Source organism: Sus scrofa, chromosome 16, assembly GCF_000003025.6.
Source record: "Sus scrofa isolate TJ Tabasco breed Duroc chromosome 16, Sscrofa11.1, whole genome shotgun sequence".
Lineage (NCBI taxonomy): Eukaryota > Metazoa > Chordata > Mammalia > Artiodactyla > Suidae > Sus > Sus scrofa.
In genome coordinates this window covers 49,439,841-49,462,563 of record NC_010458.4, presented here as the reverse complement: position 1 = coordinate 49,462,563, position 22,723 = coordinate 49,439,841, and the positions used below count along the sequence as shown (strand labels likewise).

Sequence of the window (22,723 nt, the reverse complement as noted above, 5' to 3'; positions counted from 1 at the left end):
ACCACTATGAGGTACCACCTTACACCAGCCAGAATGTCCATCATCAAAAAGTCTACAAACAGTAAGTGCTGGAGAGGGTGTGGAGAAAAAGGAACCCTAGTACACTTCTGGTGGGATTGTAAATTGGAGCAACCACTGTGGAAAACAGTATGGATATTCCTCAGAAAACTAAACATAGAACTACCATTTGATCCAGCAATCCCAGTCCTGGGCATCTATCCAGAGAAAACCACAACGCGTAAAGACACATGTACTCCAATGTTCACTGCAGCACCCTTTTCAATAGCCAAGACATGGAAACAACCTAAATGTCCATCGACAGAGGAGTGGATCAAGAAGATGTGGTACATATACACAATGGAATATTACTCAGCCATTAAAAGGAATGAAACACCAGCATTTTTAGCAACATGGATGGACCTAGAAATTATCATGCTAAGTGAAGTCAGCCAGGCAATGAGACACCAAACATCAAATGCTTTCACTGACATGTGGAGAGTGAAAAAAGGACAGAATGAACTTCTTTGCAGAACAGATACTGACTCTCAGACTTTGAAAAACTTATGATTTCCAAAGAAGACAGTTTTGGGGGTGGGGGATATGCTGGGGTTGTAGGATGGAAATCCTATAAAATTAGATTGTGGTGATCATTGTACAACTATAAATGCAATAAATTCATTGAGTAATTAAAAAAGAGGTATATTGCACCTGATGTTTTCTTTTTCTTTGAAACACTCTCTGACACCCCCTTCCCTTTGTAAGCAGTTTTATAAAGAGAAGGTCGAGGTGTGAAAATCCTCAAGACCACAGGAAATCATCACTGGACCCCCTGACACCAGCCTTGATGACTTTGAAATAATCTATGGAGGGAGAAGAATGTAGGCAGCCTAATCCTTATCAACAGCCTTGGGTTTTTTTGTTTGTTTGTTTGTTTTTTTAAGGGCCGCACCCTTGGCACATGGAAGTTCCCAGGCTAGGGGTCCAGCAGGAGCCACAGCTGCAGGCCTATACCAGAGCTACAGCAAATGCAGGATCTGAGTTGCATCTGTGACCTACACCACAGCTCATGGCAACGCTGGATCCTTAACCCCCTAAGCGAGGCCAGGGATCAAACCCACAACCTCATGGTTCCTAGTCAGATTCATTTCCTCTGTGCCATGACAGGAACTCCAACAGCCTTGTTTTGTTTTTTCAGGCTAAGCCCTCTCAAGGAAGGACACAGTTTTGAGGGTGTTAGCCTGCTGTAGCCTCCTTTTCCTGGCAAAGCAATAAAGCTGTTCTTTCTGCTTCACCCCAAACTGTCTCTGAGACTTAATGGATACCAGTGTACAGAGGCTGGGTTTTGGCTGCACGATTTGGGGGTTCATCCAGGATTTTATTTGTGGGCAAATGGCCCTGCAGTGGTCCTTAAGCTTGATGGGACACTCTAATGTCTTCCTCCAGGCTAGCATCCTTCAGGAGAGTGGGGGTTTGTGGGATTCCTTGAGAGGCCAGATCATCAGGGACTCTCTAAGGGCCTTGCCCCATCATACCCAGCTTGCCTACTTGGCAGCTGAAACTCCAAGGCAGGAATGGAGGACAGGAGGAGGGGCTGCCAGATGCCTCGAGAACATTCGCGTTCCCCAAGAGAGGAAAATCCTGCAACCTCCTGGAGACTCATCCAGGTGCGGGGCTGGTGCTAGTCTCTGGAGCTGCCAGGTTCAGAGGACATAGGTCAATTTCCCTCTACACTGTCTCATGCAATCATCTGGTCTTGGGATATGCTACAAATTGAGCAAGGGTCCAGCTAGCAATTGAGGTGCTAGGCTCCCTTCTGGCAATCTCCCAAGCTTATTTGGCTGTCCTCTTCACTTAAAATTAAAGAATCCTCTCCATTGAATCTCTAACCCTTTGGATTTAGGGTCACTGAAAAAATGAGTCCCAAACACTAGGATTCTCTCTAGTGCCTCTCTTTTTCTTTTCTTTTCTCTTCTCTTCCTTTCCTTTCCTTTCTTTTCTTTTCTTTTTAGGGCCACACCCACAGCATATGGAAGTTCCCAGGCTAAGGGTCGAATTGGGGCTGCAGATGCCAGCCTACACTACAGCCACAGCAATGTGGGATCCGAGCTGCGTCTGTGACCTACACCACAGCTCACGGCAACACTGGATCCTTAACCCACTGAGCAAAGCCAGGGATCGAACCCAAGTCCTCATGGATACTAGTCAGGTTCATTACTGCTGAGTCACAGTGGTTACTCCCTAGTGCCTCCCTTTAGATGGCTGAGTACTTACCAAGCAATTCTCTAAGCTCTAGGTTTCCCTGAAACTCTTTGAGTCAAGATTTTTAGAAAAGCCAATTAGCATTGTGCTATGCTTCCCTATCTCTTTTTCTTTCAAATCAACAGCTTTCTTTAACTCCCAGTTCTTTCTAGCTCCCGACCAGAAGCCTGTCTGTCTTCTTCAGAGTCAAGGTCTGTGGGTCATTTTTATGCCTTACGTTGAGAACCATCATCTCATCAAAGTCTTTCTGATCCAACATGCTTACAGACATGATGCTCGATTGTAGTGAGAGCCAGAGACATGGGCCCCTCCTGCAGAACTGAACAAAGCCTCCATTGGAGTAAGTCTTTGGGGAGTAAACCAGCAAGTTTATTGTAAGGTTAAATGTATAGCCTTGGACTTGGCAGTCTCTGTTCCACATTTCTACTCTGAGATGGTAACCACATCATGTGCATCACACAAGTCTTTTTTCTTTCCAGGAATTTATGTCACCATCATTGAGCATTAACCAAATCTATTGGTGTCCTACTGCTAGGATGTTGGAGTCAAAAGAAACAGAGGCTGGAGCAGTGAGATTGCAAGCAGGTTTATCAACCAACAGAGTGGCCGGGAACACCGAACAATGAGAACTCAGGCTCCCCGCTCTTGGGGCAAGGGCTTTTTTATAGTTAGGGTTTTGTGGGATAGGTCACGTAGTCTATAGGAAAAAAGGGCAGGGGGCTTGGGAAACAGGGAAGAAAGATTTAGGTCATTAAGCGTGAATTTTAATGGTCCTTTTGGTTCTGGTTATTTTGAGGTTTAACAGCTCCTTAAATTATCTTGGTCCTGGGGCTTTCATCCGTGCTGGTGTCTGTTTCCTATTGTGTCTGGAGCCTGGGTGGAATCTGGATGGCATGGTTATTTCACATCTTCCATTTGGTGTTCTTACTCCAGATTATAGATACCACCTAAAACCTACCTGACCACACGAACAGAAAAGAAAGCATGTCCACTGGCCAAAGTGTTCAAGCCTGCGCATTCCTGAGGTTGAGGTGAGAAAATGTCCCTGTGCCCCTTGGCGACCCGCACCCCCAGCTCTGGGTAGGCACTGTTTTGAAGTGTGACTCTATTATTTTCTTCCTGCATTTACCCCTTTTCTTTCCCTTATTCAGGCAAATAGTCAGTTTCAGGCTGACTCACTGCCTCAGGGATGGTATGCTTCTGGGCAGAAAGCAGAAGTACCCTACAAGACTCCTTTTCTATTCTGCTCAAAAGGTAGAACCTTTAAAATTCTAAGAGGCAGAGTTCCCACTGTGGCACAGTGGAATCGAATCTGACTAGTATCCATGAAGACATGGGTTCATTCCCTGGCCTCACTCAGTGGGTCGGGGGTCCAGCATTGCTGTGAGCTATTGTGTAGGTCACAGATGCAGCTTGGATCTCTTACTGCTGTGGCTGTGGTACAGGCTGGCAGCTGTAGCTCCAATTTGACCCCTAGCTTGGGAACTGCCTTGGGTGTGGCCCTAGAAAGCAAAAAAAAAAAAAAAAAGAGAAAGAAAGAAAAAAAATTCTAAGAGGGATTTCAGTTCTTACTATGGTGTAGTGGATTAATGATCTGGCTTGTCTCTGTGGAGGCACAGGTTTGAACCCCAGCCTGGAATGGTGGGTTAAGGATCTGGCATTGCTGCAGCTGTATCATAGATCATAGCTGTGGCTTGATTTGATCCCTGATACGGGAACTTCCATATGCCATGTGGTGGGATGGGGGTGGCCAAAAAAGGAAAATAAAGTAAAATAAAAGATCTAAGAGAGTTTTATAGAAGAACTGAAAGGGAGAAAACCTGAAGCATGATCAGAGGTTCTTGCTCAAAGAAGTGACATCAAGGCTTCCCTCATCTCAGAGTAGAAAATGATAGCCCTGGGCTTGGAGGAGGGGGGAGAGAAATCTGTGCATAATGGCCAAGGGATCTGAACGCTCCTTGAACCACCCCTGCAGGGAGTCAGCAAGATCCTGGAGAAATGGCCATAAACAGGGTCTTGCAAAAGAGCCTCCATATAAGCAAGAAAGTAGTAAGGAGCTCAGAAACTCATGGAACTTATGGACAGAACCAGGAATCCACCTAGCCGTAAGCTGTATAAACACTGACCAAGGTCAAGATGCCTTGTCTCTCACACTACCCCCAACCTTCTCCCCAGAAGATTCCTGCAAAGTGTGGTCAAATCTCACACACATGCTGGGAACCACAGCAAAGGCCAAAGTTAAGTTTCCTCCCAGTCAGTCAGGTTGGAGGTGGAGTGTCAGAAATTACATTACAGAAAAGAAAGCACCATCACTTACACATCTAGGATTTAAAGGACTGAGATTTCTACCTCCTACTCATTCTTTCTTTGGGCATCAAGTCTTACAGGGACTATGATGCCAGCTATGTTGCAGAAGCCCAAGGACCAAGCTCATGAGTGACGACTGCAACTTGAACGCGGGTCAGGGAGTAATCGGCTGACACATTCAGCGTCCACATTGCTGTGCTGGCAAATTCTCCATGAGGCTGGAACTGCCACCTCAGATTAGTTGCACAGTTGCTCTAAATGGCACTTAAACTTCTACAGAGGAAACTAAATTTAGTTCTTCAGCAGAAATGCAGTTGTCTGGTGGATGGGAGCAAAAGGAAAAAAAATGAACATAAGAACATGTTTTCAGAAATGTCTGAATAATACATGTCAAGGCAGCAAAGAAAAAGCTCCAGAAGGAGCAAGCTTTGCAGGGGAGCAGGGAGGCCTTCACACTGAATTACGGAGGGGAAAAAAATAGCCATAGGATGACCTGATAATAGGATAGAAGAAAGGGATCCTGTTGAACTAATATATTTCTGCCTCTAAGAAGTGAGCAGAAGAAAGAAGTGAAGAAAATGGTAAAGGGATCCTTGAGGTCTGAATTCAACTTTTATCTGGGAGGCCCTAGGGGTGCAGAGGGGAGTGAGCCAGTTCCTACTCTCAAAGGGTGGGCAGTCCTGATGAGGGAGAGGTGGGAGGGAATTTTGTGTGGTGAGAAGTGCGCTTACAAAGGCTGCAGGTGCACAGAGCAGGGGATGCCTCTTGTCCCTCAGAGGATCAGGGCTGCTGCACTGTCAATGTGGTATTTGAGCTGGGTTTGGAAGGTTGAACGGTGGTTTTCCTGTTTGAGAAGGAATTCTACATGGAAGGGACAATATTTGGAGATGAGAAATATATGGTGACTTCAAGGAAGGTTAGACTTCTGGTGTGATGAGGACATAGATTATGGATGCTATGGACTGAATGTTTGTGTCCCCACCCCAGCCAGATTCATATGATGAAGCCCAGATTCCCAATGGGATGGTATTGGGGGGAAGGGTTTGGGGGGGTAACTGGGTTTGGATGAAGTGATGGGGGTGGAGCCTCCATGATGGTGTATTAATCCCTTTGGGCTGCTGTAAGAGAACATCATAGACTGGGTAGCTTCAAAACAACAGAAATGTATTGCTCATGGTACTGGAAGCTGGGAAGTCCAAGATCAAAGTGTTGACAGATTCAATGTCTGATAAGAGCCTGTCTCTTGGTTCACAGACTGCTATTTTGTTGTTGTTGTTGTTGGGATTTTTTTTTTTTATTACTAAATGGTTTTATTACATTTATAGTTGTACAATGATCACCACAATCTAATTTTATAGGATTTCCGTCCCACAACCCCAGCGCATCTCCCCACCCCCCGAACTGTCTCCTTTGGAGACCATAAGTTTTTCAAAGTCTGAGAGTCAGTATCTGCTCTGCAAAGAAGTTCATTCTGTCCTTTTTTCACTCTCCACATGTCAGTGAAAGCATTTGATGTTTGGTGTCTCATTGTCTGGCTGACTTCATTTAGCATGATAATTTCTAGGTCCATCCATGTTGCTAAAAATGCTGGTGTTTCATTCCTTTTAATGGCTGAGTAATATTCCATTGTGTATATGTACCACATCTTCTTGATCCACTCCTCTGTCGATGGACATTTAGGTTGTTTCCATGTCTTGGCTATTGAAGATAGTGCTACAATTTCTCTCTGTGATTTCACTTGGCAGAAGGGGTGAGAACATTCTCTGGGGTCATATCCATAAGGGTGATAATCCCATTCACGAGACTCCATCCCCATGACCTATCACCTCCCAAAAGCTCCACCTCCAAGTACCATCCCACTGGGAGTTAGGTTTCAACATATGAATTCTATAGCAATGGGATTGGTGCCCTTACAAAGGGATGAGGCTATCAGCACGCTCTTCCTTGACGGCATGAGGATACTGTAAGAAGGCAGCTTCTACAAGCCAGGAAGCAGGCCCACACCAGTCACCTGATCTACCAGTACCTTGATCTTGGACTTTTCAGTTTCCAGAATTGGGAAAAATGTTTAAGTCACCCAGTCTATATTACCACAGCTGAATTGACTAAGATATTGGGGAATAAAGTAGCAAGAGATGGAGATGAGAGAAAGGTCCCCAACTTGAAAGGCTAAGGAGCTTGGCCTGATCCTGTAGGTTCTGTACTGCATCCTCTTCTGAGCCTTAAATTCATGGCTCTGCATTGTTCTGGGCTCCAAAGCTGAGACCTTATCAAAGCAGTGAAGGAGCCAGTAGGTTTCCTTAAAGACCCAAGAAAAGCATTTTAATGGCCCAAAGCACGAAGGGAAAATTGCAGAATGAAAATTTATAATAATAATGTTGAAAAAAAATGTCTTGGTTTCCACTGAAAAAAAAAACTAAAGTGAGATGTAGGTATGTTTTAAATGATTATTTCATTCATCCATCTAACAAATATGTATTATTCATTCTGCACTAGGCAATGGTGATGCAGCTGAGGACCAAAGAGACATGGTCTTTTGCTCTTATGGAGCCTTTAGCATAGTGAGGGGAGATCAAATAACCAAGCAAACTGTTACACAACAAAATGTCAGATGGTGATAAGTACTGGAGAAAAGTATGATTTCTACAATGGAACTCAAAAAAATATATATATATCAAACAAACAAACAAACCAAAAAACAAAACTCCACCAGAGTTCTGGTTTCCGTTGCTACATGTAAAGAGCTTGGAAGTCATCCTTCTCACCCTTACACAAAAAGGCTGAACAAATTAATGTTCAAAGATTTTATTTGACTCATCAAAGAACTCATGTGGCAGAGCAATGCGCAACCCTGACGTCCAGAGAGAGAGGTGAATCTGAACTCAGAGAGATAGCAGTGAGTGATGGCTTGAAGCGAGAGCTTAATCCCTGCTCAGGAATTGAACCTGGGCAGCCTGGGTGAGAACCAGGAATCCTAGCCACTAGACCACTAGGGGCTAGAGGCTAAAATCAGAACTGTCCTGATTCTTGCCCGTGTTGAAAGCAAGAATATTTCAAGGAGGCAAAGACTGTAAAAACAGGTAGCAAGTTTATTATTAGAGACACAGTACAATGTGTGGGAAGCACACAGGGAAGCTGTTTAGAAGCAAAGCAGCACATTCAAAGAAGAGAATGGATGCCCCCGCTAGTGAGGACTATGCCAAAGGGGTGACCTAAATCACTTATATAGGGGCAGTTCTTCCAGGTCTTTGTTTTCCTTTGGCCAATTACCTTGATTTCTCCCACCTGACCGGACCCGGGACCCTCCTCGATACGCATGTGCATCTTTTGGCTAAGACAGATTCCAGAGCAAGGAACTATGGGAAGGTTACTTGGACTTATTATGGCCTGGCACTCCCTCCCTTTATGACCCTGAGGGGTCTTTCTGCACCTGCGTATAAAGGGTCTCCCTGAACCTGAGGATGGGAAACATGCAACCTCTTGATTTTTTTTGTCCAAGCAAGATTTAGGCCCTCTCTGCCATTACCATTGTTTAAAGTGTCCACAGAAAGCCAAGTCCAGTTATTTACCTTGTTCTCGTTGTTATTTCTACCTTGAAATAGAAACAGGTGGCTGGTTGTAAATGTCTGTCCTGGAACCTATCTATCTCCTGCCTCAAAAAGTATAAAGAGGTTAGTTGTAACTGTTTAGCCTGGAGCACATCTATCTCCTGCCACAAATCCAGAGAGCATCACAGCCAGTACCTGCCTACCTGGAGCAGATGTCACTGGAGCCAGGAACTAGAAGGAACACAAGTGCTAACTGTGGTGAATGGCTGGAAGTCGAGTGTTGCTGTCTGAATATGTTTCCTTCAAACTCATATTTTGAAGTCCTAACCCTCAGCCCCCAAGAATATGACTGTTTTTAGAGACAGCGTCATTAAAGAGGTAATGAAGATTAAGCGACATCACTGGGGTGGCCCTAACTCTGTAAGATGGCTGTCCATCTAAGAAGAGGAGGCAGAGGACACAGACATACAGAGAAGACAGCTATCTGTCCACTAACAAAACAGAGGGGCCTTAGGAGAAGCCAAGCTTGCTAACACCTTGATCTTGGACTTCCAGCCTCCAGAATGTTGGACTTCAAGGCCCCATCAAGGAGACAGAACTCAAAGCCTCTGGCCAAGACAAGAATTACCAGACCATTATCACCCCACCCTTCTCATTGTAATGTCCCCTCCCTACCTTGAGCAACCTCGCCTACTTCTCTCTGTCCCCAACTAGGAAAGGTATGTGGCCCACGCCTCACCCTGCCCCTCTGGAAGCCTTATACATCCCAACCAACCAGCAAGTGTATTGTAAGACCCCTCTTTCCCCCAGCCAATCAGCAGGTCAGCAGGTGTATCCTAAGACTCTTCCTTCTCCCTGGGCTATAAAAACAGACATGACCATGAGCCTTGGGTCAGCTCTCCCTGATAATCAGAATGTCATCCTACTTTGCTATCAGCATCTCTTATCTCAATAAAATCTTCTTTCATTTCTCCTTGCCTTTCTGGAAAATTCTTTTTTCCTGACCTGTGTGCACAGACCACTACACAGAACTATGAGAAAATAAATTTCTATGATGTAAGCCACCCAGTCTGTGGTACTCTGTTATGGCAGCCCTAGGAAAAGATACATTGACTATAGGACTAGAAGGAGAGTGAGAAACTCTTGGGGGCCACAGTTTTAGCAGAACCCCACCCCTTTCTGGGTTTTACCTGTGAGGATCCAAACAGATTTTCATGATGAAGAGCCAAGAAAAATCTCCTGGTGGTTCTGGCTGAGAGAGAAGATAATTTCTTCTGAAATAAGCCCAGAGCATTCTCTGTAAAAAAAAGTTCTACTTTCCAAGGAAAAAGTCTTTACCAGAGCCTTACCCCACCCTTAGGAATGTGTTCTTCTCACTCCAGCATTCCTCTAGCTTTCTTATCTCACATAAGGGGGAGAAGCATAGAAGTTATATCACTGGATCAACACATGTGAAAAGATCCCCTAAAAGATGGAGATTTGGGGTTCCCAATATGACTCAGCTGGCTAAGGACCCAATGTTGTCTCTGTGAGGATGGGGGTTTGATCCCTGTCTTCATTCAGTGGGTTAAGGATCCGGCATTGCTGTGAGCTGTGGTTTATGTTGCAGATGTGTCTTGAATCTGGCGTTGCTATGCCTATGGTGTAGGCTGGCAGCTGCAGGCTCTGTTTTGACCACTAGCTTGAGAGCTTCCGTTTGCCATGGTGTGGCTGTAAAAAGAAAACAGAGGAAAAAAAACAAAAGACTGGGGTTTAATAAGATGATAGAATGCCTTCCCTCCCCCCACACCTTGCCATCACACCAACAATGCTCCAGTGTAATAAGAGTGGGTGATATCTCAAAGAGCTGCAAAGTGCAGGTGCCCTCTGTGTAAGAACATCTGAGTACAAAGAAGTACAAAGAAAGAGAGAGAGAGGAAGACAAGAGAGGAATTCAAAGTGTCTGATATCTACACCTATAGTAAACCTTAAACACAATACAACCCCTTACCAGATTAACATAAATTTCCACATTAAAGGTTTATTTACAGAACTTGTTACCCAATGCAACAAGGCTTAGTGTTTTGTTTTGTTTTGTTTTGTTCAATGGCCACACCTGCGGCATATGGAAGTTCCCAGGCCAGGGATCGAACCTGTGCCTTGGCAGCGACCTGAGCCATGGCAATTGGATTCTTAACCCACTGTGCCACAGCAGAACTACCAACATGGCTGACTTTGACCAAAAACTGAGAAGCCATCCAGATGACAGAGGCGATGGGGTGGTTAGTGTGGGCCCTAATGCAATATGCAACCGACGGGCGCACTTGCAATATGCCTGGTGTCCTTATAAAGAGGGAAAATTTGGACACAGAGGCAGATACTCCTACAAAGAAGATGATGTAGAAATGTGGAGAACACCATCTGCAGGCCAAGGAGTGCCTGAGGCCACCAGACACTAGGAGAGAGGCCTGGAACAGATTCTTCCCTGCAGCCCTCATGAGAAACCAACCCTGCCAACACCTTGTTTCTTCTCAGACTTGAGGCTTCAGAACTAAGAGACAATCATTTCTATAGTATAAACCCGTTTGTGGTACTTTGTCAGGTCAGCCCTAGGAAATGAATATAGTTTCCAGGGAAGTAGATTGCTGCTGTAAAAAATACCTTAAAAGGTACAAGTGACATTGGAATTGAGTAATGGCCATGATACTGTCAGTTTCCTCGGTCCCTGTCTCGTTTTAACAAAGCATTTCATATTCAAGTGAAAATACCTTTTCCGAGAGGGAGAGAGGACTCATGTGTGCACTGGTTGAAAAAGAGAGCCTGACTCACTCTGCAACAGTCTTTTTATCCCACAGTGCGACCTGAGTGGAGACCCAAATTGATCTTCTGATTGGTCTTGGGCAATTATTTGCATGAGGAACAGGTTAGAGAGTGGCCTGCTGAGGAATGGGTGACATTCCTTCTCTAGCAGGGAGTGAGCAGCCTAGGCTGGCCCAGGTGGGGGAAGGGGCCTTACAATGTGACATGGCCAGAGGCCTTGGGGTTTAATCTCCTCGAAGGGGACTTGAAGCCTAAAACAGGCAGAGGCTTTTTCTTTCTTTTTTTTTTTTTTAAAGTTTTATTGACGTAGAGTTGATTTACAAGGTTGCAATAATTTCTGCTGCACAACGAAGTGATCCAGTTATACATGTACACACATCCATTTCTCTATCAGATTCTTTTCCCACATAGATTATCAAGAATACTGGGTAGAATTTGCTGTGCTCTACAGCAAGTCCTTCACGAGTAATTCTCTCTCTCTCTCTCTCTTTTTAATTTTTTGAGTAATGAGCAGAGGCTGAAAGAGTTTTGAGGTTATTTGATAGAAAAATCCTACATTGCCTTGAGGAGACTGTTAGCAGGAATGTAAACATTTGAAGGTACTTTGGGTGAGGTCTCAGAGGGAAATAGGGATTGCATTATTGGAAGCTGGAGGGAGGGCGATCCTTGTTACAAAGTGGCAGAGAACCTGGCCAAGTGTGTTTGGTTGGATGGAAAGCAGGACCAACATGGATGCTTCACTGAGGAGGTTTCTAAGCAAAATGTTGAAGGCACAGCCTAGTTTCTCCTCACTTCTTAGAGTGAAATGTGAGAGGAAAGAAGAAAATGAAAGAAGGAATTGTTAAGCAAAATGGAACCGGAAATTGGAAAATTCTTCGTCTATAGGTATTGCAACAAATGAGAAAGTGTGCTCTGAAGAGAGCACCATAGGTGTGACTAGACAGTCATTTGCTAGAGAGATTGTTGCTGAAACTTGGCCTCATCCCTTGTTGCTTAATAGAAATACAGAGACACATTTGGGGTGAAGGAGAAAAAGACAGCTTTATTGCTTTGCCAGGCAAAGTGGGCCATAGCAGTCTCATGTCTTAAAGACTGTGCCTCCCTTAGGAGAGATTAGGAGGTGGTTTTATAGTTCGGGGAGTGGAAAAATAGGGCTGCAGATAAGGATCAGGGTAGAAGCAAGCTTGCACTGTCCTTCAAAGCTGGTGTCTAGGGGTCCCAGGACTGGTTGTGGTGGTCCTCCTTCTTCCCAGAATGTAGTTGATCAAATAGTTCTTCCATTTGTTGGGGGTTTTAGTTCTTCAGAAAGGCTCAAAGATATTGTTATATATCTTCTCTAAGGAGGAACCAGGACCAGGACCCTGCCCCAAGGCTGCACTATGGTCTCTTGACTGTATCTCCCTGGTCCCTGCACCCCCACCCTTCCCTGATTAGCAACTGCCCTTTGGAACTCAGGGAAGGTCATGGAGGCTGAGGCTTATTCCCTAAAAACAAGAAATAGAGGAGACAGAAAGCCTTGTGTTCTCAGGACCCCCCACAAGGCACTAGCTCAGTTATAAGATAATACATGGGACTTGTGGATCCAATCAATTATCTCAGGAGAAATGCTGCTAGCTTGGACAGAAGGTGACAAGGAAGAGAGAAAAATGAAGGAACACTCTCAAGACTACTGCATGTCACTGGGACTAAGAGGGTGGGGTTGTCATCCCTGGAGTGGGGTTGTCACCCCTGTCTAAAAGGACAGAGCATAGAGTCAAAGAGGATTATTCTGAAGCCTTAGAATTGAATGGAATTTGCCCTAATAGGTTTCCAACTTGCTTCAGACCTCTGACTCCTAGATTTTTCTCTTTTGGGGTGGAAATTTCTACCCTGTGCCCATCCCACCTTGATTTTGGAAACAGATAACTTGTTGTCTGCTTTCACAGGTACACAGACCCAGGATGAATCCTGTTGCAACTCTTACCTGTACTGATTTGCATGATTTAGATAATAAGATTTGAAACATTGAGGACATGATGTTTAGATGAGATTAGGAGCTTAGAGTTGATGCTGGGATGATGAACTTTGGGGGATGTTGGGAATGGGTGAATGTATTTTGCATGAGGGGATTTGGGGGGGCCTGAGGGAAGACTATTAGGGGGTGAATTGTGTCTTTCCAAGAAAAGAAGTGTTGAAATCTTAACCCCTAGGGTCTCAGAACATGACTTTCTTTGGGTAGGGTCTTTACAGAGATGATCAGGAGAGAATGAGGTCAGTAGGATAGACTTTAATCTTAGATAAATGGTGTCCTCAAGGAAAGGGGAAATGTGGGTTACAACAGAGACACTGAAAGAAGACACACACACACAGAGGGAGAAATTCAAGTGAACATGAAGGTGGGATCAGTGTCATGCATCCATGTGTTAAGAAATGCCAACGATTTCTGGCAAGCCACAAGAAACCAGGAGAAAGGCATGAAATAGATTCTCTCTCAAAGCCCAAGAAGGAACCAACCCTACTGACCTTGATCATTAACTTCTATTCTAGTAAGAATAAATTTCTGTTGAAGCCATACCTGTTTTGTCTATTTTACCTGCAAAGACTGCAAATCATATTCCATCTACTTATGAAACTTTTCCTTCATCCCAACTTTACTTAGCTCACTCCTACCCCCCCCCCCCCCCATTGGCCATGGCATGCAGCAGCTTGATGTGGGATCACAGGTCTCAGACCAGAGATCAAACCTCCTGGGCCTGCAGAGGTGAAATCACCACGTCCTAACCACTAGACTACCAAGGAATTCTCAACTTCTACTTTCCCTTCAGGTCTCCATTTGGGCTTCAGCTTTTCTAAGAAGCCTTCCTCAACTTTCCCAGGTTGGAAAGTTGCCTCCTAATCTCTGGGGCTCCTGCTAGCTCAGCATTCAGCATAGGTCATGGTAACTGTCTCTTTATCTATCTCCACCACAGGCTGTGAAATCCTTGAGGAAAGAGCTATTTCTTATTCTTCAGTGTATTCGGGGCACAGTTACACAGTTTCAAATACATGGAGAGCAACCTGAAGCTATTTTTTGGATGAGTGAATGGAAAACGAAATCTAAACCTAAAAGATGAAAACAAGCACTGAGAATTAGTCAAGCTGTTAAAAAGAGCTGGGAAATCAATGACATAATACATTTTAAGATCTATCAATACGATAACAATTTCCCAAATAGCACACAATTATATCTTCTATTACTGCCACTGCCTTGCTTGAGTCATCCCATGATTGCTTAGATTGCTCAAGTACTGCCTGCTGACTAGTCATGGCTCCATGGCCTAAGAGAATTTTTTTCATTTCCTGCCAAGAATAATAGTAGAATGGCTAGTTGACAAGGGAATTAAGTCAATGAATTGATGGCATGCATGTGCACATATCTGCAGAGAACCTGATTACCTGACAGGGTATAGGAGCTGGATTTGGAAGGACTGGATTGGAATTCTGGCCTTGCCATTTGCCAGCCTGAGATTCTGCTACCATCATGAGGCAGGAAGAACATGAGAAGGGCACTTAACTGTGAGTTGGAAACCAGACTGGCTGAATGACATTTTTTTTTTTTTTCTTTTCATGGTCATACCTGCTGCATATGGAAATTCCTGGGCTAGAGGCTGAAACGGAGCTGCAGGTGCCAGCCTAGGCCACAGCCACAGCCACAGCTATGCCAGATCTAAGATGCACCTAAAATCTATGCTGCAGCTTGAGGCAATACAACTGAGTAAGACCAGGGACCAAACCTGCATCCTCATAGATACTGGTTGGGTCCTTAACTTGATGAGCCACAATGAGAACTCCTAGCTAAGTGACTCTTTTGTTTGTTCGTTTGTTTTGTCTTTTTAGGGTGGTACCCATGGCATATGGAGGTTCCCAGGCTAGAGGTCCAATTGGAGCTGTAGCCGTGGGCCTAGGCCAGAGCCACGGCAATGTGGGATCCAATTCATGTCTGTGACTTATACCACAGCTTACGGCAACGCCAGATCCTTAACCCACTGAGTGAGGCCAGGGATCAAATCTGCATTCTCATGGATACTAGTTGGGTTCTTAACCTGCTGAGCCACACCGGGAACTCCTAGCTAAGCAACTCTTTGAAAATGTTTTCTAGTCTCTAAAATGGAAATGAGAAACTTATCTCCTCTTCATCTTTTTCCCAAGGTCATTGTGAGATGCAGAAGAGAACATACACAGCAAAGGGCTTTGTAACAGCAAAGTGCTATAATGAATAAAGTTTCTCAAACATTCCCTGAAAATATTCTTTGGTTAAATAAATGTGGGAAATAATGTCAATGCTAAGCCCTTTGGCAAATGACAAAGTAAATACTCTGATACCTTGTAATAAAAAACTTTTTTAATTGTATTTAGCACTATGTTTCTCACAGTCCTTGCAGAAAGACAGGAGGGTTTTTGCATGTATCTAGATGTGTCTAAACACTTTTCTACCAAGGGTTCCAAGGAACACACTTTGGGAAACATTTCCATACACTCTTCAGGGAGAATATCAGTCATCCAAGATGCTATTAAATTAATACACTTTATAGGCTTCTGCAAATGATTACAAATCAGTTTCTTGGCATCATATTGTCTATTTAGTGACCACCCTGTGTTAAGTACTGGGCTGGGAGTTTTTCAGACAAACTCTTGTTGAATTCTTACTCCCCATTAGCCATACTGATGGTGAATGGCAGAGCTGTGACTTGAAGCCAGGTATGCCTGACTCTAAAGCCAAAGATATTCTCTATGAAGCCTTCAGGAAAAACACAAAATACTAAGCTTTGGGTGATAAGGTTATTCTGTATTCAGAGTAAGCTTTATAGCTCTTCAGATGTTCCAACTACAAGCCTGATGTGTTTGCTAGGACTCATTCTCTTTGACAGGCCCAGATCTCCAGGATGTGTGCACCCAGAGCAGTAAGAGAACCAAAAGCACTCCCAGCCTCTTGTCTCTGAGCCTGCAGCCACTTATAGCCTGGTCAATGCCTTGAGTGCTGAAGAGGAACCCAGAAGATATATACTCTAGGAGTAAGTGCAAAACAAAAAGAGTGCAGGCCTCACAAGGACTGAAACCCAACTTGTAATCAGCTCAATCCCAGATTGGATGAAGGAGATCTTCCCCAAATTAGCCACATAGCTAAACAAAAGGAAGTACCCTCAGAAGGAAGAGAATATTATCCAAAGCCTCAAGGACACTTTGACATTTTTCTGACACAATGTCTGACATTTTATCAAAACTTTTCAAGCATTCCAGGAGAAAAAAGAACAAGTGCTCAAGTGAAAAAACAAACAGATAACAGAAAGACACCCACAGCAAGTCCATATATTGAGATTATTAGACATAATTACTGTGATTAAGATTTTCAAGAAAAGATATAACAAGTTTCAGATTCTCACCAGAGACCTGAAATCTACACAAAATGGAAGTTTAGAAGTGAAAGATGTTGTATTAAATTAACCATTCAATAGATTTATCGCCAGCAGATCGGATGCAGTTGAAGAGAGATTTAGGGATGGAGAAGACAAGTCAACCTTTTGTGATCAAGTCTGAGTTCTCTCAGGAAGTCCAAACCTCCAGATATATTTCTCCCTACAGGACTGTCAGTGACCCGGCTGGCAACCTTGAGGTAAATCTACATCAATTGGTCCAGGGGCCTGGTGGTAGGGTGGGAGTACATGTTTGAAATGCTTAGCAATAAAGCAAAAGTGGTGAGTTGATTAGAAAAATAAAAACAAATTATAAAACAAAAAGACAAGACAATAGAAAATATCCAAATTGAGGCACAGGGAGAGAAAACCATGGGAAAAACAGAAAAGTGTGTAGAAGATGTATCAGTCACGATAAAAGAACTAGACGCATGTAAGCAGAAGATCAGAAGGAAAGGAGAGAGAATAGTGTAAAGGCAATATTGAAAAGACAATAGCCAAAAAGTTTCCAAAAATAAGGAAAGCTACAAGTTCAAGAAATACTCTGAGCCCTAAGCAGAACAAATATGAAGATATGAGCAATATACAATGAGTAGCGTTTTACCTTTTTATAGAGTTTAAGTATGATACATTTTTGCAGATATTCTACCATTTTCCTTTTTACCTGATGTTATTCACTATAATTGTATGTAATTTTTCACAATATAAAAACTGTCCTATTGTATAAATGGTATACTAATCCATTCCACTATTGAAAAAATATTAATTTTTTTCTAATATTTCACATTTGATGCTACCTGCCTCCTTGTGCACAGATATAGAATTGATCTGATAGAGCATTCTCCAAATCAGGGCACATACATTCCAATGAGAGGACAAGACAATACTTGTGGGAACAGGAAGAAAATATTAGAAATTACATTTAAGGTATCTCCAAACTGTTCTCCATAGTGGCTGTACCAGTTTACATTCCCACCAACAGTGCAGGAGGGTTCCCTTTTCTCCACAGCCCCTCCAGCACTTGTTATTTACTTCCATATGACCCTGCAATCCCACTCCTGGGCATCTATCCGGACAAAGCTCTACTTAAAAGAGACACATGCACCCGCATGTTCATTGCAGCACTATTCACAATAGCCAGGACATGGAAACAATCCAAATGTCCATCGACAGAGGATTGGATTCGGAAGATGTGGTATATATACACGATGGAATACTACTCAGCCATAAAAAAGGATGACATCATGCCATTTGCAGCAACATGGATGGAACTAGAGAATCTCATACTGAGTGAAATGAGCCAGAAAGACAAAGACAAATACCATATGACATCACTTATAACTGGAATCTAATATCCAGCACAAATGAACATCTCCTCAGAAAAGAAAATCAATCATGGACTTGGAGAAGAGACTTGTGGTTGCCTGATGGGAGGGGGAGGGAGTGGGAGGGATCGGGAGCTTGGGCTTATCAGTCACAAGGTAGAATAGATTTACAAGGAGATCCCGCTGAATAGCATTGAGAACTATGTCTAGATACTCATGTTGCAACAGAAGAAATGGTGGGGGAAAAACTGTAATTGTAATGTATACATGTAAGGATAACCTGACCCCCTTGCTGTACAGTGGGAAAATAAAATTAAAAAAATAAATAAATAAATAAATAAATAAAGGGCAAAAAAAAAAAAAAAAAGAAATTACATTTGCATTTCTTAAAGATGTCATTTAAAATTTTTTACTTTGGAGTTCCTTCTGTGGTACAGGGGGTTAAAGAATCTTGTATTGCTGCGCCTGTGGCACAGGTTGGATTTGATCTCTGGCCCAGGATATTCCATATGCCTTGGGTGCAGCCATAAAAAAAAAAAATTTCTACTTTTATATGCACTTAGTAGTATTCATGTGAGAATACTGATCTATGCACATGATTTATAAATAAAAAACAATACTTATACTAAGAGTGCATGCTTAAAAAAACTAACTGATGAGGAACATGATAAACACTTCTCCAAAGGAGACATACATTTGGCCGGTAGGCACATGAAAAAATGCTCAATATCACTAATTGATATTAGAGAAATGCAAATCAAAACCACAGTGAGGTACCACCTCACACTGGTCATTAACAAGTCAACAAATAACGAATGTAGAGAAAAGGGAAATCTCCTTCACTGTTGGTGGGAATATAAATTTGTACAACCACTATGGAAAACAGGGTGAACATTCCTCAGAAAATTAAATAAAGAACTAGCATATGACCCAGCAATCCCACTCCTGGGCATATATCTGGACAAAACTTTCATTTGAAAAGATACCTGCACTCCTATATTCATTGCAGCACTATTCACAATAGCCAAGACATGGAAACAACCTAAATGTCCACCGAAAGAGGAATGGATTAAGAAGATGTGGTATATATACACAATGGATACTACTCAGTGATAAAAAAGGACAAAATAATCCCATTTGCAGCAACATGGAGCAACTAGAGATTCTCATACTAAGTGAAGTTAAGTCAGAAAGAGAAAGACAAATACTATATGATATCACTTATATGTGGAATATAAAATATGGCACAAATGATCCTATCTACAAAACATAAACAGACTCAACAGACATGAAGAACAGATTTGTGCTCGCTGGTGGTGGGAGGGGGTGGTGGCAGGGAAGGGGGAGGGAGTGGGATGGACTGGGAGTTTGTGGTTGGTAGATGAAAACTATGACACTTAGAATGGATAAGAAATTGGCTCCTACTGTACAGCACAGGGAACCATGTCCAGTTTTGGGGTAGAACGTGTGTGTGTGTGTGTGTGTGTGTGTGAGTGTGTGTGTGTGTGTGTGTGACTAAGTCATTATATTGTACAGCAGGAATTGCCGCAAAACAGTAAATCACCTATACTCTAATAAAAAAAAATCTGGAAATCTCTAAAGAATATGGCTAAAGGTGGAATTTCTGAGTCTTTCCACCCTCGACTCTATTAGATATTACCACATTGCTTTCCCAGGTGGTTATACTAATTCATCATCTCACCAGCAATGCATATGAAGGTTATATTTGCTGGTAATTACCTGAATTGCAGGGATTCTAAGTTTATACGGGCTTAACTCCCAAATCAATCACTACTGCTCAGAAATGACATAGTATGAAGCTGTATCATCAACATACTACCAACAAAAATTTTCCATATGTTCATTTTAACACATGAAATATAAAGTACCAGATCCCCATGACACATATCAAATTCTAAGAAGAATTAGCATTGTTATTTTTTTTAATGTATTTAAATTCTCAAGGAGCACCTTTTTGTTCACGATCCCCACCTAGCATATTGCCAATATTTTTAAGCGCATTTATCATTTTTTTGAAAACTCTGAGATAGGGTGTACAAAGCAGCAGCTGTCATATCAGGATATTTCAGTGATATGACAATTTGTATTTAAAATTCCCTGGGATCCAGTGAAAAAGTCATGAAAATCTAAAGTCAGATGCAAAAAAGGAAGCAAGCAATTTCAAAGCCCCATGAGTCATGACTGCCAAAGTTCCAGAAGGACGATTGCAAGGGGTTCACACAGAAGGGTGAAGCCTATGGTCTCTGATTGACAGAAAACTTGGGGTGTGGATGACTGTGACTTAGCACTTGGGTACTAGTCAAAATATCCAAAATGCTTGGATATTTCCAATATTCTGAATTCAGATCTTATCATGCAATGAATTTTTATGTAAAGAAAGTTAATGGACCACCTACTATGTACCAGGAAACATATTAGATGCTGTGAGTAAATGACAATGCTATCACCATCAATATAGCTCACAGTCATCAAGCATTTACTATGCTCCAGGCTCTTTCTTAAATGCCTTTCTAGCATCCCTATAGTCTCTTTATAACATTGATACCACCATATTTATTTGATGGATGCAACATCTGAAGGTGAAGCCAGCTAAGCTGTATGCATTGGGGCTGAGACATGAACCTGTTGGATTCTAGAGCTCTATGAGGTCCTAGGACCACACGGCTCCTATCATCACAGAAGTTGCAATATAGTTGGAGAGGCAGATACGGAAACACAAGAAAGATTATAATGTACAGATGAGTGATGTGGTTGGGGATGGGTGCAAAGGGCTACTAGGAGAGGGGGCATTGGAAAGATGAGTAGACCTTTGAGGGATGGAGAAGAGAAGGAAGTATAACTTGGGGAGAGGAAATGACAATGTAAAGACAAGAGTGTGAAAAGTATTATATATTCTAGGTGAAGAGATAATAGCGTACAGAGGAAATAAGTAAAAAGAGTGGTTCTAGGAATTCACATTGTACTGTCCAACGTAGTGTCCCTGAGGATGTGAGTTTGATCCTTGGCCTCACTCAGTGGGTTAAGGATCCAGCGTTGTTACATGTTGTGCCATAGGTTGTAGATGCAGCTTGGATCCTGTGTTGCTTCCGCTGTAGTATAGCTAGGCAGCTACTGCTCTGATTCAATCCCTAGCCCAGGAACCTCCATATGCTGCAGGTGCAGCCATAAAAAGAGAAAAATAAATAAATAAAAGAGTGGTTCTAGAAAAGTCACCAGGACCACTTCATGTCACGATAAAAAGCTCCAACTTTTTACACTTGGCCATAGAGACCCATGAATAAGTTTTAAAACAGTAGTGTGACATGGTTAGTGCCAGTGTTTGCAAAAACTGTTTTCACCTACACACACAGATTTCTTAGAATTCCTACCCTGCTCCCTGATAGACATCAAAGAATGGCTTATAAAAGTCCTTACACTTTTATAAAGTCCAGCCCAGGTCCAAGGCGAAGCTAAGATCAGAAGACCCAGAGATGCTGAACAGAATTTTTTAAGCCTCAGAGGAACAGAAGTGAGTCTCTGAGAAGACTCCTCCAGTTCCCAGTTCCCAGTCCTGTAAACCTATAGCACTTTCATTCATGGCTGCCTGCTACAAAAGCAGTCAGACGTGCATGGCCATGGCCAATGTGGGATCTGGATCCTTCAGTCACTTGGGGCAGAAGCAGAGGAAGCTGAGAGAAGCCAGCCTCGTGCTCGCACTGAAGTCACAGAGTTAATTTTATGGACATCAAACCTGGGACAAGCCCTCTGATTGACCTCACGTGTCTTATCCCACGAGTATGCTGCCGCATAAGAGAGGCCTGAAAGAGAATTCTTCTGGGGAAAGGGAAATTTTTAGATTTCTCATAAACAGCTCACTTTTGTAAGGAGAAATAAAGAGCTAAAATTAAACTGCCTCAATTATTTGACTTCTAAACTGACTTATGAAACTCACAGAGGACTGCAAATTTAGCAGCAGCCATGGGAAAGAGTCATTGCAAATCTCCTCAGGCAGCAGTGTCCTGGACAGATCATGCCACCTCCAGTCCCTGGGGCTGAGCAGCTCTGCCCAGGCAGCTAGGCCTTGAGATGAGGTGTCTAAAGGAAATAAATTGGAATTGGTTCCTGAAGAAGAGGCCATCTCTATGGTCTTCCAGTGGGTGATTCAATCTCCTCCCGCCTGGCCTCTTTGTAGGGATGCTGGCCTCATTTCCCCCTTGCAGCTCTGCATTTTCTTCCTGCTTGGGCATCATCAAACACATTAGAAAAACTATTAGGAGGGAGCCCATCTTACACAAGGAGGTATACGCAAGGGTTCACTGTAGCCCTGTAGTATTTCGAAATTGGAAACAATCTAAATATCCATCAACAAGAGAAAACACACAATGATGAAACATTACACATGGGAACCTCCATATGCCACAGGCGTGGCCCTAAAAAGACAACAACAACAACAACAAAAGAACAAGTGGAGGGAATGGATGACTTAACTTCTGAAATAGAGCCTCGAGTTTAAGAGGATGGGCTAAACATTAGGAGGAAGTTTAAAGGTGCCCAAGTTTGACTTGTGATTCTGTTTCTGTCTAACTATGTGACCTTGAGCAAATGATTTCACATGGCCATGCTTCAATTTCCTTGTCTATAAAATGGGAATAATAGTAGCATTCACAGGGTTATTAAAAGAATTAAATGCATTTAAATAAATAAATCGTACAATAATTTCAGCTGGTTTTATTATTATTATTAGCAGAATTATCATCTATCATCCACTCTGAGAAAAACTGAGGCAGAGAATAACCTCATTAAACTCCCATAGCTAAAACCCAGTTTCTTTGGCTCCAAGCCCATATCCTAACCACTAGCCCCCTTTTTAAGCTGCATCCTGGGTCTGATAGAGATGGAATAGGATAGTTACGTAGGTAGTTGTAGACGTCCCAAAAGGGAACCATAAATAGAGAGGGAAACCTCGGGAACTTAGGGAGATCACTGTTAACAATCACTCAAGAAAGCCATCAGAACAGAGCAGGCGTACCTCAAATAAAAGCACGAGATATGGAAT

At 42.8% G+C, this 22,723-nt stretch overlaps 1 long non-coding RNA gene across 1 annotated transcript in view; it reads right to left on the bottom strand.

The window, feature by feature from the left end:
• The window catches only part of LOC110257222, a 407,568-nt gene that overhangs the window by 168,150 nt on the left and 216,695 nt on the right, over positions 1-22,723 (bottom strand). The gene's annotated exons all lie outside the window — the stretch shown is intronic.